General features: G+C 39.5%; 1 long non-coding RNA gene across 1 annotated transcript; it reads left to right on the top strand.

Moving 5' to 3' along the window:
* Positions 1-1,073: 1,073 nt before the first annotated feature.
* LOC117502124 lies at positions 1,074-5,711 on the top strand. Its single transcript, XR_004558189.1, has 3 exons — positions 1,074-1,086; positions 5,033-5,046; positions 5,591-5,711. It is a non-coding gene; the product is annotated as an uncharacterized LOC117502124 (long non-coding RNA).
* The last annotated feature ends 495 nt before the right edge of the window (positions 5,712-6,206 follow it).

Below are 6,206 nucleotides of genomic sequence, written 5' to 3'. Positions count from 1 at the left end.
CCTGTTTAAGTATAATGTTCCATGGCGAAGGGTCAAAATGGCGGCGCCATAGCGGCCACACCCTCTGACATAAAGAAAAGCTTTCGATAACTTTTGGTAAGTATCGTCTGTGGGTGATGTGGAAGAAATTTGAAGTGCATTGGACAAAATCCCTAGGAGGAGTTTGTTCAAATACAACGTGGAAATAACGCCAAAATGAGAAGAAAATTCAAAATGGCCGACTTCCTGTTTGGAGTAGAACAATGGTACAAGAGACTTTTTTTGTACGTCTATGCAAGTCACACGTGTACCAATTTTCATCTCCCTAATCCAAAAAAACCCCTATGGGGAGGGGTTTTTGAAAGTTTCAAGGGGGCGCTATTGAGGCATTTTGCCCCACCTATGGGTGACGCCCCTTTGAATTGTAAGAGGTTGTCGTGCTCGACCTGTGTATCAATTTTCATGATGATATTACAAAATTAAAGCCGTCAAAAGGAAGAACGTAATTTAATGGCGAATGGGCAATATTCGGCACGCCTCCACACAGATGCCGTTACTCGTAACTTTACGGCGATCATCGCCTACGTTCACCAAGGTGTTCTGCATGTTTTAGAAGTGGAAGGAAGTTGATGGGGTTAAAGATGTGACTTCAGTACCTGTTTAAGTATAATGTTCCATGGCGAAGGGTCAAAATGGCGGCACCATAGCAGCCACACCCTTCGACATACAGAAAAGCTTTCGATAACTTTTGGTCAGTATCGTCTCTGGGTGATCTGTAAGAAATTTGAAGTGCATTGGACAAAATCCCTAGGAGGAGTTCGTTCAAATACAACATGTGGAAATCACACCAAAATGAGAAGAAAATTCAAAATGGCCGACTTCCTGTTTGGAGTAGACCCATGGTGCAAGAGACTTTTTTGTACATCTATGCACGTCACACATGTGTACCAATTTTCATCTCCCTACTCAAAAAAAAACCCTATGGGGAGGGGTTTTTGAAAGTTTCAAGGGGGCGCTATTGAGGCACTTTGCCCCGCCCATGGGCGACGCCCCTACAGATTGTAAGAGGTTGTCGTGCTCGACCTGAGTATCAATTTTCATGATGATGTGACAAAATTAAAGCCGTCAAAAGGAAGAACGTAATTTCATGGCGAATGGGCAATATTCGTCACGCCGCCACACGGACGCCGTTACTCGTAACTTCACGCCGTTCATCGCCTACGTTCACCAATTTGTTCTGCAGGTTTTAGAAGTAGAATGAAGTTGAATGGGTTAAGCATGTGACATCAGGACCTCTTAAAGTAAAAATAGGACATTTCCCACCACCACCGGGGGGCGCTATGGCACAGGTGGGAACTTAAGATACGTAGACATTCAGGGCGGAGCCCTCATCATTTTCAGCAAGTTTGAAGTATCTACGATGAAGTATGTGGGCGTGACAGCCGTTCGAAGTGAAAGGGCGTGCTCCAAAAAGCTCGCCAAAGTTTGACGACCCCTAGCAGCCACGCCTTTTGACATAATTAGAATCTTTTGATAACTTTTGATCACCATTGTGTTGTGATGATTTTGACCAAATTTGAAGACGATCGGATGAAATCCCTAGGACGAGTTCGTTCAAATGTAAGTAGTGGAAATGGCCAAAAATGGCAAGAATGATCATCCTGGCATGGTAAATATATGTACCGAATTTCGTGAGGCTACGATGAAAAAAGCCCAATGCGGAGGGTTTTTTGAAAATCTCTCGGGGGCGCTATTTTGCGATTTTTCTGCGACCATGTGCGACGCCCCCAAAATATCGAATTTTGGATCCGGCCGGATGACTTTGGAAAGTTTGGTGAGTTTTTGAGCATGGGAAGAGGCTGAAATTTCGATTTCAAAAGTGGCAATAATAATAATAATAATAATAATAATAAACAGCGCAATTACAATAGGGTCCTCGTACGACGTTGCCTACTTGGGCCCTAATAAATAATAATAATAATAATAATAAAAAATAGCGCAATTACAATAGGGTCCTCGTAGGATGTTGCCTACTCGGGCTCTAATAATAATAAATAATAATAATAATAATAATAAACAGCGAAATTACAATACGGTCCTCGTAGGATGTTGCCTACTCGGGCCCTAACAAACAGCGCAATTACAATAGGGTCCTCGTAGGACGTTGCCTACTCGGGCCCTAATAAACAGTGCAATTACAATAGGGTCCTCGTAGGACGTTGCCTACTCGGGCCCTATTAATAAACAGCGCAATTACAATAGGGTCCTCGTAGGACGTTGCCTACTTGGGCCCTAATAATAAACAGCGCAATTGCAATAGGGTCCTCGTAGGTCGTTGCCTACTCGGGCCCTAATAAAGACCAAGCATGAAAGAACAAAGACTTAACCAGAAAGCAAGTGTAAGAACTGAAAAGAGATCATCACATAAATAAAGGCTAAGACTAAACTACAATGGACCTTACGAATGGCAAAAGTAAAATAAACAGATAATTCAACCTATGACAACAGTAAACAAACGTGATTCAACTAATTTTTACACAATGGAAAATACAAGGTCTGGGCAGAAACTAGAGTCATGACTAAAGTATGATTAACAGAAAATAACTGAGAAAACAAAACCAGAGACTAAAGTAGCACAAACAGATGATCACAGAAAGTACCAAAAGGGATCAGAGAAGGGAGGACAAACACAGGCAGGATACACAGCACAATACAGGCCTGGGCAGGGGCAAACCATGACAAAAAGAGCCACAGAGGGACTTGAATTCATCATAGACGGGCTGCAACCAATTCCAGTTGAGATCCCTAATATGACAACTTCCTTATAATTTAAGGAGGACAAATGTTCCATTAAAGGGAGAGCACAGCAATCAGCAGACTGTGATCTGTAGCAACCAACTACAGTGATATGTAAGGAATTTGAGATACCCAATTCAAGAGCTAGAAATCCAAAATTCTTTGCCATTGAGTGTGATTTAAGAACTCTTGTATTGAACTTAGTTTTAACATATATGGCTATGCCTCCACCCCTGGGTGGCCGGTCAGCCCTGAATACATTATAGCATTTATGTGTGTGTCAGAATCTGTCACCGACTTTTTTAGTCTCAGACAAGGCTATCACGTCTGCATCAGTTGAGGTTGCCCAAATACGTATCATATCCATCTTCGGCAGTATATTTCTTATATTCAAGTGGATAAAACCAAGATCAGACTGGGATTTAAACTCTTCAGGAGTATTCAAATATGAGCTGTCTGACCAAGGGTTGGGTGGAACGTTCCCAGAAATTAGTAAGAGCAAGGAGATAAGACTTCTTAAAACTTGAGGATTCCGACATGATGCATTTTCAGGATTTAATGATGGGAATATTTTTGTCCAGATATTAGGATTTGTGAAGTTGTGCTGAAGAATTTTTACACTGCCAAGGTGCAATACTTCACTTATTTTCTCTGAAGGACACTCAAAGGAATACAACTGATGTGATTCATAAGTAAAAATCTTTGTACCACCCCATGGAGCAGAACATAACAGACTCACTGGACAGGCATCATGTGCTTCACAAAGTGCAACGCCCAAATCCACAAGATATAAAATAGACAGGGCAAGCAAGATCAGCAAAGAAATTATTGTAAGGCATGACATTGTTGCAAAGTCCGCGAATAAGGCTTAAATACTATAAGTTCTTAATGGAGGGACTGGGAGCAATAAAAGCAGTCTTAAGAATCCGGTCCGTAGTACACCACCGACTCTCTGTGTTCTCTCCCTGGTGCTCCTCGGTGACGTCACACATAAACAGGAAGAGATACCGTGTTTGCAGCTGTGGGCAACAGTGTGTATTAATGCCCTATTTACGTCTTAAAAGTAAAACTTCCACATCATTCACTACGAGAATTAATCACTTTTCCTGTACGCGATGACAGCGCACTCATCAAGCAGTCAAACCGGCCGCTACTCTGCCTCGGGACAGGAAGTGGAATACTGCATTATAAAGAGTGGAGAGGAAAATCACCACCAACCAGCCTCACCAACCAGGGATGCAAACTATTACAAGAGCAACTAAGGAAATAAATTCAGACTTCCCTTAATCGATAAAAGACCAGGCTCATCAAACAGACATATCAAGCCAGGAGTCCAGGGTTCCAGCGATGGTCTCTCCAGTGTAAACATCTCCTATTTAGAAGCCAGGATCACCAAGTGTCATCACCGAAAAGTAAGCTTCCCACTTTTAAAACCAAGCTTAAGAAGAGGCAGTAGTTTATAAAGTGTAAGAGTGTCCATTTCCATTTAGCTCCACTGGTATGGATGTTAAGCCCACATGCTCAATCCTCAGATAAACATAAAAGTATTGACTACATCTAAGATGCACACTTTGTTTAAGAGCTGAATGGGAATTTACAAAGTCCTTGACACTTCTAGATGTGTTACACAGAGTGTAATATCTTAACATTCATTCAAAAGTCATTCATTCACTGCGACATTTAGACCGACAGAGTGACGTGCTGCCATCTTGGATTCGAAAACTCATTGTCATAGAAAAGTCATGGGCAAGAGACAGCAATTGCTCTGCTGATGGGGATAAAATAGACCAGAAGTCTATTAATTTTTCCACTTCTTTATTAAAACCCCCAAAATTGGGGAAAATACCATCTGCATAAACAAGAGTAAAATGCAACAATAAAAATGTACCGTAAAAACTATGATAGAATTAAAACAACAGAGTAAGTAAATTGACAAGAGTAAACTCAGCAGACCATGGTTTTACAAAATTAATGTGGAATAGGAGATATCTTAAAGAATCAGTGGTGCCATTACATTGAAATTCAATATATAATTTTCTAAAATTCAATGGATACATTTCTAAAATTATAAAAACAATCCAATGGCTTATCACCCTGCAACTTAAATTTATCAAGTAGTGTGTTCTTAATGATCTCACCATTTAAAATATAAAGATCTAGACTGGATTTGTTGAACAGGAGATCTAATAGACAAGGCTCTATGATAAAAGCTGTATGTATTCTTTCTTATAATATCAACCACTGTAGGAATTTTTAGTGTGTTTAACAAATGTGGATGATGGTGCCTTTTACTTAGACCCGTAACATTTTTAATTATGATACCCTAGATTTTAATGAAGCAATATCCAGTGGTGGGCACAGCTAACCAAAAAGTTAGCTTTGATAACTGTATAGCGTCCCCGGTTGAAAAGATGGTCTCTCGAACTGATGGTTCACAATCCTTTTATTGAACAGCCTTGTATTGTGAACACACCGTAAGAGCTACACAAATACACAACACACTATCATTAGTAACTCAAACAGTATGTTTTTACCTTACTTCTTTCCCTTAATTTATAACCTATTTATCCTTAACAATCACTACCTTGAGTGCAAATTACCATATATATATATATATATATATATATATATATATATATATATATATATATATATATATATATATATATATATATATATATATATATACACTTATTAAACCCTTTTAACATTGTCCTTTAACCATTTGTCTGTTTCATGAATTAAAACATATTTTGATTGTCTGTGTCCTTTCATTACAAAGGCGAATCAACCATGAGAATATATTTTACCAAAGTGCACTAGCACCCTCTAGTGGGTGTTAACTAGTAAGCATCACCCTGAGAAGCAAACGACAAACTTCGTGTAATATAGCAAAGTTATATGTACAAAACAGAACTATCATACCAACCTTGTTCCCTCATCAACCAGCTGCTATGGGACCATTTTGCAACTTAAAATTGCACCTTAAAATTAGCTTTTAGTCGTGTCAATCACAGAGCACATTTTCTCTCTGCACCTGTCTGCGCTGCTGCAGTTTTTCAGCACTCGCAACCGATTTACTACACCTTGCTGTTTCTGACCTTTCAAAATAAGAGCATTAGGCGTACTGGTGTTGAAACAGAATAATAAAAGCTTGTGAACTAATTTTGTGATAAGAAAACTGAAGCAAGGTCATTTACACTCCCACCAAATCATTAGCGCTTAACTGGTAACTAAATTCAGCAATAATGATTTCCAAATGAAGAAATGACCTGTGACCTTTAAAGCTTATAAAATACATAGTCCATATGAAAGAATAAACCTTTAGCTGAAGAAAGTGTTTAAACAGTCTCTAGGAGCAGAACTAATTTCTGCACTGGGCGTTCCACAATGGAAGGCTTTCTGGAACACTGTCCTTTCTCAAACTTCTT

This window comes from Thalassophryne amazonica, chromosome 2, assembly GCF_902500255.1.
Source record: "Thalassophryne amazonica chromosome 2, fThaAma1.1, whole genome shotgun sequence".
NCBI lineage: Eukaryota > Metazoa > Chordata > Actinopteri > Batrachoidiformes > Batrachoididae > Thalassophryne > Thalassophryne amazonica.
The sequence above is the reverse complement of the archived record's forward strand: the minus strand, read 5'-3'. Positions and strand labels throughout refer to the sequence as shown.